Here is a 12,133-nt window from a genome sequence, read left to right as displayed (position 1 = left end):
TAAATTTGCATATTAGGAAAACAGAACAAGCCTAAATAAAATATCTTATGCTACACCAAGTCAACAACAAAGCCCAAAGAAAGCAGAAAATTATTAGATTAGAGCAGAAATTAATGAAATTGAGACAAAGAAAACAATACAAAGAATAAACGAATCAAAGAGTTCATTCTTTGAAAGAATAAATAAAACTGATACACTCCCTAGTCAGCTTAATCAAAAAGGAAAGAAAAATAAAACAAATTCATGCAGTAAGAAATGAAAAGGATGAAATCACTACAGACCCTAAAGAAATTCAGAAGATCATCAATACCTCCTTCCAAAATCTTTACTCTACAGGATGGAAAACACAGAGGAAATGGACAGTTTCCTAGATACATATGAAATGCCAAAGTTGAATCAAGAAGATATACAAACTCTGAATAACCCAATAACAGTAAACAAAATGGAAAATGCAATTTAAAAACCTACCAACAAAGAAAAGCCCAGATCCTGAAGGATTCACAGTAGAATTCTACCAGAAATTTAGAGAAGATTTAATGCTACCTTTTCTCAAACTCTTCAGTGAAACTGAAATGGAAGCAATTCTCCCAAACTCATTCAGTGAGGCAAATATTACTCTGATTCTGAAACCAGAGAAAGATCCAACTAAAACAGAGAACTACAGTCCAATCTCTCTAATGAACATAGATGTAAAAATCTTCAATGCAAACAGAATACTAGCAAAATACTAGCAAACAGAATGCAGCAAATCATCAAGAAGATTATACATCATTCTCAAGTGGGATTCAACCCAGGAATGCAAGCATGGTTCAACATATGCAAATCCATTAATGTAATACATCACATCAATACAGCCAAGAACAAAATCCACATGGTCATTTCAATAGATGTATAAAAAGCTTTTGACAAAGTCCAACACTCATTAATGATAAAAACCCTATAGAAAATTGGAATAGGTGGTCTATATCTCAACCTGATAAAAGCCATCTGTCTCTGTTACTTTTCACTTTCTGGGCCAAAATACACATCACCCAATTTTAAGGAAGGAAAGGTTTATTTAGCTCACAGTTTCTCGAGGTTTCAGTCAATACTGGGCTGTCTCCCAAGCAAAGTGGCACATGGCAGAGAGCAGCTGTTCATGATAGCAGAAAAGAGTTAAGAGCAAAGGGAAGGGCAGCAGATGCACCTTCTAGCCCCCTTCTTGTGTTATAAGTAAACTACTCTGGAGCTGGGGGTGCAGATTCACACAATGTCCTTGACCTGCTCTTGCATAGGATGAGGATGTTTGCAAACTAAGAATCCTGAATCTCTGCTGAGACACTTAATTAAACTTCTAAACATCTCAGATAGACACAATGTATCAACCAGTACATCATCTATGAGAAACCAACAGGGAACATCATACTAAATGGGCAAAAAGTGAAGGCCTTCAATTTAAAATCAGGAATAAGACAAGGATGTTGAAAGATAATACTTCATTACAACAAATACTGTGAAATTCATGTCACTTTGTTAAGCAAAATTCTGTATCACTTGTAATTTTTCTGTTTTAATACTATTTTGCACTCTCTTTAAAAAAATTAAAAAGTTACTTAAAAAAGAAACAAAACTCAAAAGCCATAAAGAAAGGAATTGATCCAGGGAGATAGCTCAGTAGAATAAACTCTTACCTGGCAAGCACAAAGTCCTGAGTTCAATTCCCAGTACCACAAAAAAATAAAATAGGTCTGGCTCCCAAGTCCATATGCCGAAGGCTGCCAGGAAAGAGACGCTTTCCTGAGCCCTGGATCTCTCTTCCCTCTGGACATATCCTGCAGTGGGTATTTATTTATTGTTGAACAAACAACACGCCATGGACCTCGTTGCCTTGCTGAAGTCCCAGTTCCTGTGCCACCTGATCTTCTTCTACGTCTTCATCACCTCCGGGCTGATTGTGAACATCATCCAGCTCTTCACGCTGGTGCTCTGGCCCATCAACAAGCAGCTGTTCCGGAGGATCAACTGCAGACTGTGTTACTGCGTCTCCAGCCCCTCAGCAATCTGAGCGAGTGAAGAGGGCAGGTGGCAGTGGACATGGAGGAGGTGATGGACTGAACGGAGATTCCCCCGTGCAGGCAGGCCCAGCCAGGGCGCCACACAGAAGCCGGCCAGCATGCTGGAGCCGGAGCTCCTTCTTCACCACGTGTCCGGTGGGCATTGGTTTTATCTCTTCAGCACACCACCGAACTCTTCAGCACTACCTGGCTGGTCTCCAGAGCAGCCCACCTGAGCACGATTGAGTGGAACTTTGTCCTTCACACCTCATGGAACTCTACCAAGTGACAAGAGGGATGACTGTGATGAAGCAGTGAGGCTCTGCCCACCCATAAACAGGTGGTGCAGTGTCCCACTCTGTTGAAGGACATCCTCTGTGATGGGCCAGAACAGGCCAATAAATATTGTCTAATCTGACTTGTCTCGGCAGCACATCAAGCAAGATGTCAGCCCAGCTCAGCCCAGATGCTCTGTGTTCTCTCCCCACTGTGACAGCCTGGCCCAATTCCTAGTGAGATGCACCCGTTCACACAGTGCTTATTACAGAAGCAGTTCATAGTGCCAACACCTTTTTATTTAGCAGAAAGGGGTATTGAGGTCAAGATCAGATGATCTATGCATTCATTAGCTCAGTTTATCCAGTAAAATCACAGCTATGGGGTTGATGCCATAGCAGATATTTGGATAGTTTCACCTTCAAAGCTGGTGAACTAATGAACCAGGACATTGGGTGACATTCTTTGTTGTTGTTTTGGCTCCTTTTTTTTTTTTTTTTTTTTGGCAGTACTGGGGATTGAACTCAGGACCCTGAGCTTGCCAAGCAAGCACTTATTCTACTGAGCTATCTCCCTGGCCTTCCTTTTTTCCTTCCTTTCTTTCTTTTGTATTTTAGGAAGGGTCTACAGAGTCTACAGGGTCTCACTATGTAGATCAGACTCGCGATCACCCTGTGTTCAGCCCCTCAAGAGCTGGGATTACAGGCACTCGCCACCATGCTCAGTCTTAATCACCATCTCAGCGCTGCCCAGGGGTGGAGCCGGCATGGCAGGCCAGGGATCAAACCTCCAACCCCTCACCCCTGCGTCTGCCTAGTTGTTTTGGTTCTTTTGAGACAGTCTTGCTCTGTTGCCCAGGCTGGCCTCCAATTCATATCAATCCTCCTTTTGGCCTCAGCTTCCAAGTATATTAAGAAAAGTATGATAATTTAAGTAATTCTTAAAAAGAACATATAACCATGTTGTTGCATGCATGTTGATTGTAACAGTTTATTTCTGTATTTAAATATGTGTACATCTATATATAATATAAGCATGTGTGTGTTCTCTTACTATGAATACGTGACCCTTGATATGACGAGTAATTTTACATCTAGAAAAAAAACCTCAAAATACTTCAGGTTTTAAATATGTACAGTAACGAAACAGCAAACTAGGGACACAGAAGTGATAGTGAGTTGTACAGTAGATACCTGGCTTAAAGCAAAGTGCCTTAGTTGTTAGTATGGTTTATAAATAATTCTCGGCCAAGATGCCCATTTGTTTTTGGCAGAGTCAGGTTGCACTTGTGACTTAAGTTACTAGCTTTCAAATGAGGCTCTAAGTTTGACTGTGGCCGCTTGTCACTTGATCAATTATGTACTGTCTGCGGGTGGTGTTCACAGGAGGCAGCGGGGCAAGCCTCTGTGTAGAAAGAAAACCCTAGGGCTCTGGTTTAGGTTTCTGATCTGTTTTTGATCATATCCATTTCTCTGATTATGATCCAATAATTTTATATACTTTATAAAGTTTATAAAACATGAATTTTACATTTATTAAAAAAATAAAATAAAATAAAAAGCAGAAAGGAATTGAAACATTGAAATACTGAAAAATTTTAAATTGCTATGCAGTAAGAAATATCAAAAGGTAAAGTGCATTTTTTAAAAAAATAGCAATAAATTCTGAGACAAAGAATCAATATCCACACTATGCAAAGGGATCCTACACATCAGTAAGACAGCTATCATCTGTTTTTTAAGTAAGACAATATATTTAAAAAATCCTTTCAAAAAATAAAAGTACAAATGTTCAATAAAGAAATTAAAAGATGATAAAGCTTACAAATTAGCAAGAACCCCCTAAGTTAAAACAGCTACAAAATATGTTTTAATCTATGATATTTAAGTACAAATACTTAAGTATGAAAATCTTGTGCTGATGAAAGGTTATGAAAAAAAATTTTATACACTATTCTGGGAATAACAAATTAACTAATGTCTTCTGCATCAAAATAAAATTAAGATACACCTACTCTTCCACCCAGCACTTCCAAATATAGTTATCTACCTGAGAGGCATACTCACATGTGGGCAAAGACATATATTCACAGTGGCAGATTTATAATAGGAAAAACTGAATTTCCAGTAGAAATGAGATGGTTGAATTGGTTGTAGAAGGGTAACATAGACAGCTAGATTGCTAGACTAACAATCCCACTCACAACGACTACAATGATAGGGAGAAAACAATAAAGATATCTTAGAGGCAAAATAAGCCACAAAATGATCAAGAAATACTAATAATTGGCGAATGATGAGCACCAAAGGTGGCTCTCATCCTACAGGTACCTTCCAGAGCTACAGTGCTTATGTATCTCATTTTTTATGAATATAACTTTTTTTATCATTTTCAACATCGTACAACTGAAACTCTGGGAATTCAAAATTAACGTCCTTGCCCGTGAGCTTCTTATAGACACCAGAGAATGTCTCAACCTTGTGCTCCACGTTGTTCTGGTGGGCCTTGTCCAGGTGACCTTGCTGAGCCGGCTGCCATCCAGCTTCCCGTGGACCCTCTTGCCCACGATCTCGCTGAGGAAGACCAGGTCCTCCAGGATGGTGTAGTGCACTGTGGTCAGCGTGCAGCTACGGGGACTCTTTTGCTTATTTTTCATGCAGCTTTTTCGAGCTGGCTTGGGCAGAATTCTCCTCTGTGTGATGAAGACTACATGCTTCCAGCTGAATACCAGCTCTCATACTAGCGGGACCTGGATTTTCTGGAAAGACTTCATTTGGGAACTGAGACGAAAATGATGATTGCTTTCCGACCACCGCCAACTTCGATTTCCTCAGCAGCTGTGGCGTTCAGCTCGCGCAGCTGCACCTTGAGGTCCAAGTTCAGCTCTAACTCCAGCAAGATCTGCGAGATGCCGGACTCGAACACGTCCAGCTTCTCGCCATTGGGCTTCACGATCTTGGTGCTCGAACTGAACATGGCTAGAGCCTTACAGAGCACTGGCTTAGGAAGAGCTACCTCATTTTATAGTCTAGAGAATGTCAAGGCCAACCAAAAGTAGATCATTCCATAAAACAAGGGCTCATAAGATTATAGCTCTAGAAGAACAAAAACTTCTGTGAGTTATATTCACAAGCTATTCCTCTCCAATTTATTGCCCAAATTGTGTCTAGAACAACTCTCGATCTTTCCATAGTGTGTACATATCTCAAAATAATGTTTTTCACGTTATAAACAAATGCAGTTGTTATTTGTCAATTTTAAATGAATGAAGTTGTATAGGCTTTTTTAAATCTTAAAACAAATATTTGGCTTGAAATAGTTGTGAGTTGGTAAGGTTTTCGGATGCATTGCAAAGGCAAATAATCACCAGATGAATTCACCACCTTTATTCTGCCTCCAGTATGTTCGTGTATACATGTACACATACACATGCATACACACACACGTACACACACACACACACACACACACACCAAGAATATAAACTTTTTCAATAAAAATTCACTAATCACACAAGAAAATCCAGGAAGCCATCCCTCGTAGGGGAAAGCCTGTGAAACAATGGATAGCAAACAGAGAACTAATCATCAAAATAATTCAACAACAAAAACAGTCAAAAATGTAAAATGGTCATATTTACTATATGACCAAAGAAAGAAAATATAAGCTTGAAAAATATTTATAATAGAAAAGAAACTATAAAAACAACCACAAAGATTTATAAATGACCAAATAAAATTTCTAGATATTGAAAATATTATAACTGGATTTGAAGCTCAGCAGATAGATTTAGCAGAATAGATCCAAAAAGAGACAATTAGTGAAATGAAAGATAGAAACCCCAAAAAAGTAACTACATAGAATGAAAAACTAGAGAGAGAAAAAATATATGGGAAATATAAATAAGTTAATAAAAGATACAGATGGTAGATTTAACATATATCTAATTTAGTTTTCAAAAGGAAAGAAGAGAAAAGATGGCACATGAAATATTTGAAAAGTGAAGCTCAGTTGTTTAAAGCACCTGCTTGGGCAAATTCAGTCAGGAGCAGGGGACCATGGTTCGAATCCCAGCTCCACATGCCACACCAGACCCACCCTGAAAGCAGCCTGAGCCAGCCAAGAAAAAAAAATCCTTCTCAAGTTTTTAATTAAAAAAAAGTTAATGGCCAAGAATTTCCTAATAATGTTGAAAAACAGTAATCCATAGACACAAGATACACAGTTTCTGAGGCAGAATAAATTAAAATAAATTCATGCCTCTGTCAGGAGATGCCATGGAATGTGAAGAAAGAGCTATATTAACAATGAAGAGGTATGTGCCTAAAGAGAGTCACATGGTGAGAAAACATTATCTCAGGCTTTCACAGAGAGCAAATTAGTCAAGCAATGGCCATGACTCATCCACATGGATGACACTGACAAAGGATCTAAAAAGTACGGTACAGGGTTTCGGGATAAGTCCTGAGGGGACTTGACTGACCATGTTAGATACAAAAGTTACACTTTTTGTTATATAGGTATTGCTTTATCTTGGTCTTAACCATCCAGCAGAAAAGTGTAGAGACAAGGTATGAAAAGTGAAACCATGTTAATATGCCGAGTTATGGAAGGCTCAAGTCATCAGATTCAGACATTGCCAGTCCTGTGGATAACCCACTACTACTGTGGAGTATTAGACTATATTGGAATATTTTGCTGAATTCATGCACCTACAATATTTGGATGGCAGTGGAATACCCATCTCTGACAAAACTAAACCAAAAAAGGTGATATTAATGAAGGACAATTTTGTATCTGTATATACAAAATAGAATAGATATATAGCTACATTCTCTTAATTCAATAAGAAGAAAGATCTGTGCTAATAGTGTTAGGACAGGATATCATGCCTGCATCTCATGCTATGAAGGACTACTGCAAAGACAACAATATGCAATGTACTAATTGTTGTAACTCTCCTACCAACCTGTTTTCAAGCTGTCACATTGCAATTTTTTCAAAAAAAAAAAAAAAAAAAAAAAAAAAAAAACAATGAAGAAAACAGATAGATGACTTCCAACCCATCCACTCAATTAGCAGCTGAAACCCAACAACCAAATAGAAACCAGAAGTCAATTTAATGATATCATTAACAAGAGAAAATAACTGTCATTCCAGAATCTTATATTCATAAAAAAGCAACATTTTATGATACACCTATATCATAAGTTGTACATGGCCTATAAAAATAATAAGACAGATCAACATACGCTGAACTTTTTTCTAGGACTTTTTCTAAGTCATGGTGCTATCATCATGACAAAAATAATCATGCTGCAGGAATAAGAGTATAACTCGGTGTATGCAAAATACAAGCTATGTATGTGTACCTACATTATATAAATATGTTAGAGTGAAGGAAAAGTCTAGAAGGATTCAATAAGCACTAATAATGGTCACCTCTGAGGGGAAGTGATTTATTTGTCTGTTAATCAAGACAGAGAGCTGAGGAAGGAATGTTTGTGGCCTACTCAGTTTCTTCTGCTATTTAGAAGGGGTGGAGCCTCAACTCCAGGTGCAGAAGAGGCGTGTTGCTTAGATTAGCCTTGTGTTCATACTGGCGTGTGAAGGGTCAATTTCATGTTCTGATCCCAGTCTAACTCTTGTGTTGTTTGCTCAATAGATCTACCAATTTGAACAGGGGATGGCTATGAATAACTGGCCACTTTACCACTCCAGCAATGAGAACACACTTGTCCAATAACTTGGAGAGTCCACACACATAGTGTGATGTAAAAGTATAAAAAGCCAAAGATATTTCTGTTGAGAAGCAAGCAGATTACCTTTGACTTTGTTGAACTTAACAGAGAGAGTCAGCACATGTTACATCAAGCAAAGCAATATTTTCAGTAGACACTAAGGTGAAAAAGTCAAAGTCCAACCTTAAAAGACATTACAATGAGTGGAGGGACATACAGCAAGGAACAAACTCAAAAGCAGAAGAAAATGCTCAAATAGAAGTGGCATCAAAATTATGTGGGAGCAAAGAGATTCATTAGTGAGTTCTGTTTTGGGGGGGAGGCGGCAGATTTTACCCAAGAGAAGGCATTTGAGATCACTGGAAGATAGGGAAAGTGGTGAGAAGGAGGGATGGAGAAAATCATAGAAGCAAAAGTATAAAGCAGGAAAACGCACTGGGATTTGTGACTATCAACTGCAAAAGGGCTTTGAGACAAGTTAGGAAAAGAGAGAGCAGAAGTAGGGAAAGGGATAGACAGTGAAACTAAGGAAGGTGATTCACTCAGGGCCCAAGAATTCAAGGTTCTGTCAGCCGTGTGGATGAGTCACGGCCATTGCTTCACCAATTTTCTCTCTGTGAAAGCCTGAGAGAATGTTTTCTCTCCATATTCCACATGGCTGACCCTGACAAAGGATCTAGAAACTGTGGTACAGGGTTTCAGGATAAATTCTGAGGGGATTTGACTGATCTTGTCAGATACAAATGTTACATTTCTTGTTATATAGGTCTTGCTTTATTTTGGTCTTAACCATCCAGCAGAAAAGTATAAAAACAAAGTATAAAAAGTAAAGCCATATTAATATGCTGAGCTGTAAAAGGCTCAAGTCAACCACTTATGACATTGGCAGTCCTATGGAAAACCCACTACTATTGTGAAGTACTGGACTGTATTGGAATATTTTGCTGAATTCATGCACCTACAATATTTAAATGAAAATGAAATACCCTTCTCTGACAAAACTAAACAAAAAAGGGGATACAAATGAAGGACCATTTTGTACCTGTATATTCAAAATAGTTAGGATAGATATACAGCTACTTTCTCTTAATTCAGTGAATAGAAAGATTTGTTCTAATAGTTTTTGTGGACAGGATATCATGTCTGCATCTTGAACTATGAATAACCACTAAGAAGACAACTATCTGCAATGTATTAATTATTGAAACTGTCCTACTAATCAGTTTTGAAACCGTCTCATTGCTATTTGTTTCTCAATAAAATTATTTTAAAAAACAAAAGAAAAAAGAAATGTCATCAAACAACAATGTCTCTTAAATTTAAAAAAAAAAAAAAAAAGAATTCAAGGTTCTGCCGAAGCCAATGTGGATTTGTGTGCATGCCCTCATAGAAACTGATCGGTACTGTAGAAAGATAACTGTGGTATTCAGGATGGACTGGGAAAGAAGAGAGGAATTCCAGTTAGTAATTTGCCTCAGTAATAATCCAGGTAAATGACACAAAGTTCCAGAGCTGTCACTTTCTTGCAGTTGCATGTAAAGGAAAGGGATGCATAGGCAGAGCCAATGCACAGCAGTGGGTGTGGGGAAGGAGGCCAGTGTGGGGCTCCACAGGAGACTGAAGGGAGCCCCTCCAGGTGTAGGCCTGGCCACCCAGGATCAGGAGGCAGTGCCAGGAACCTAGAAGCCACTGTCACCACAGAGCAAAATGAGACCTCAGAGAAGCTGAAAAGCAGCCTTGGACCATAAGGCTGGGTGGCTTTTTCTTAACTGAGGGCTTCTGGTGCTGTTCCCCTTGGATGGGATGTCCTATCTGCCCTGAGGTGGTCTGGCAACTTCCTGTTTCCTGGGCAAAGCACCTAGACAGACACAGAGTCAGAGGAATGGGCCTGGGACACATCTGGATTTGAAAGTGCTGCACTCCTCCCTCCCCCCAGCCACATCAGAGCCAGGGGGAGGGCATCCAGCCACACAGACGCACCCTCCCCAACTGCACCAGGGTAATCTGGGACCAGACAGACTTGGATTCAGGTTTGGTTTGCTGCTTTCTGATTTTTCTTCAATTTCATTTTAATTCTAGACAAAGCAAACCTCTTTCAGTTATCTCCAAGATCTCAGGAATGCGCACGCCTGAAGCTTCTGTGTTTTAGAGCCTCTCAACTCAACACTTCTTTGATCCCTAAAAAGGACTTTAATTATACAAAGATCTCAATCACTTGATTAATTTTCCATGTGTATAGAAGCTTTCTGACAAATAGTTTATTTCCACTGAGAGAACATTCGTTTCCAAAACATAAATGGCCATGGCCTTTGCAGATCCCTACCACCCTGTCTTTGGGGACTTCTTCCCCCCACCCCAATCCAAACTTTAAAGTAGCAACTTCAAAAAAGAAATACCTTTTTGCATGTTTCTGTGTCTGCCACAAAAGATCCACTCCCCACCCTGGCCTTCTGCCCTTTCTTCAGCTCAGTACCTAGCTCCCAGATGGGCTGGGCACCGGCCAGCCCACAGCTGGGGAGGCTGGCTCCATATGCCTGGCCCTGGCAGCCATGCGTGCTGTAAGAACCCCCTGTTATAATAGCTTCAGTGTTTGGTAGAACTCACCAGCAGAGGGCTGAACAAAGGGTCACTTGAGTAAGAGAGAGGCATGTGCTAATGCTACTCTTACCTGGCTGCCCGACCATCAGATCTTGCCCTCTCATTCCATCCCCTCCTCTTTTCTCCCAAAGACAGCCTTAGTGTTACCCTGGTCGCTGGTGCCTTTTCCACGTCCCTGCTGACCTCCACATTAGGTCTCTGTAATCAGATCTGCGACCACCAAGAATAAGGACAGTAGCAGTAAATGCAGCGGCGCACATGCACTGCAAACTTAACAGGTGCGTGCCAAACCTGTGCATTTTCACAGAACCCTCACCACAGTCCTGAGGCAGACCCTGTTAGTGGCCTCATGCTGTAGAGGAGGAAACTGAGGCAGTCTCTATGACCTGGAGCAACTTTCCAAAGCAATTAAGTAGAGCCTTGAGCTGGAGTTGCTGCTGCAGCCCTATTACAGCCACCTACACCCGGGAGTTCTTGCAGCTGGTGTCTCTCCAGCCTCCATTCCATTTACCAACCCTGAGAGAAAAGAGAGAAATGGCAAACACACTCTTACTGGTACCAATATTCCCTAACCTCTGGGCAAGATGCACATTTGAGAAAGATGTGGAGCAGACAACCTACAGGATCCAGAGATAAAAATCAGCAGCAGCAAGGATAATGGGAAGGATCCCACCAGTGGAGTGAAACAGGAAAGAGCCCTCCCCGCACTGCATGCCCATCCTCCAGTAGCTCTTGCTTTTCTCTCTTCTTGATGCAGCCCTGCTTATGCCAGCATGACCTGCACTCCCACTACCCTCCCTGACTCACCCTGAGCTGCTTGCCTTGCTGCTCCTCCCTCCCAGCAGCCTTGCTCTTCCATACTTCCTCTGTGGCTTGCTTTGGACTCTAGAATCCCTTTAGCTGAATTTGACTGACCTTGTCAAATACAAAAGTTACAGTTTTAGTTATATAGGTCTTGCTTTAACTTGGTCTTAACCACCTAGCAAAAAAGTATAACCATAAGGTATACAAAGTAGCACCATATTAATATGCTGAGCTATAAAAGGCTCAAGTCAACAACTTCTGACAATTGCCAGTTCTGCTGGTAACCCACTACTAGTGTGGACTATTGGACACTGTTGGGTTATTTTGCTGAATTCAAGTATCTACAATATCTGAACTGACATCAAGTATGAAAAGGTCCTTTAAAGACTTCTTGTAATACAGCTTCTCTAACAGCAATGGAACACCCATCTCTGACAAAACAAAACAAATTAGGGGGATATAAATAAAGGACCATTTTGTAATGAGTATATGTACATATATGTATATGTATTTATATATGTATATACAAGATAGGACAGATATACAGCTACTTTCTCTTAGTTCAATGAGAAGAAAGGTTTAGGCTAATGGTGTTTAGATAAGATATCATGTCTGCATCTTGTCCTCTGAATAATCACTATGAAGACAACAATATGCAATGTATTAATTATTGTAACTGTC

The 12,133-nt window shown here is 40.0% G+C and overlaps 1 pseudogene; it reads right to left on the bottom strand.

Moving 5' to 3' along the window:
• Positions 1-4,666: 4,666 nt before the first annotated feature.
• LOC101562924 lies at positions 4,667-5,285 on the bottom strand (annotated as a pseudogene).
• Positions 5,286-12,133: the final 6,848 nt, after the last annotated feature.

Source organism: Octodon degus, unplaced genomic scaffold (assembly GCF_000260255.1).
Source record: "Octodon degus isolate 3935 unplaced genomic scaffold, OctDeg1.0 scaffold00134, whole genome shotgun sequence".
Lineage (NCBI taxonomy): Eukaryota > Metazoa > Chordata > Mammalia > Rodentia > Octodontidae > Octodon > Octodon degus.
The sequence above is the reverse complement of the archived record's forward strand: the minus strand, read 5'-3'. Positions and strand labels throughout refer to the sequence as shown.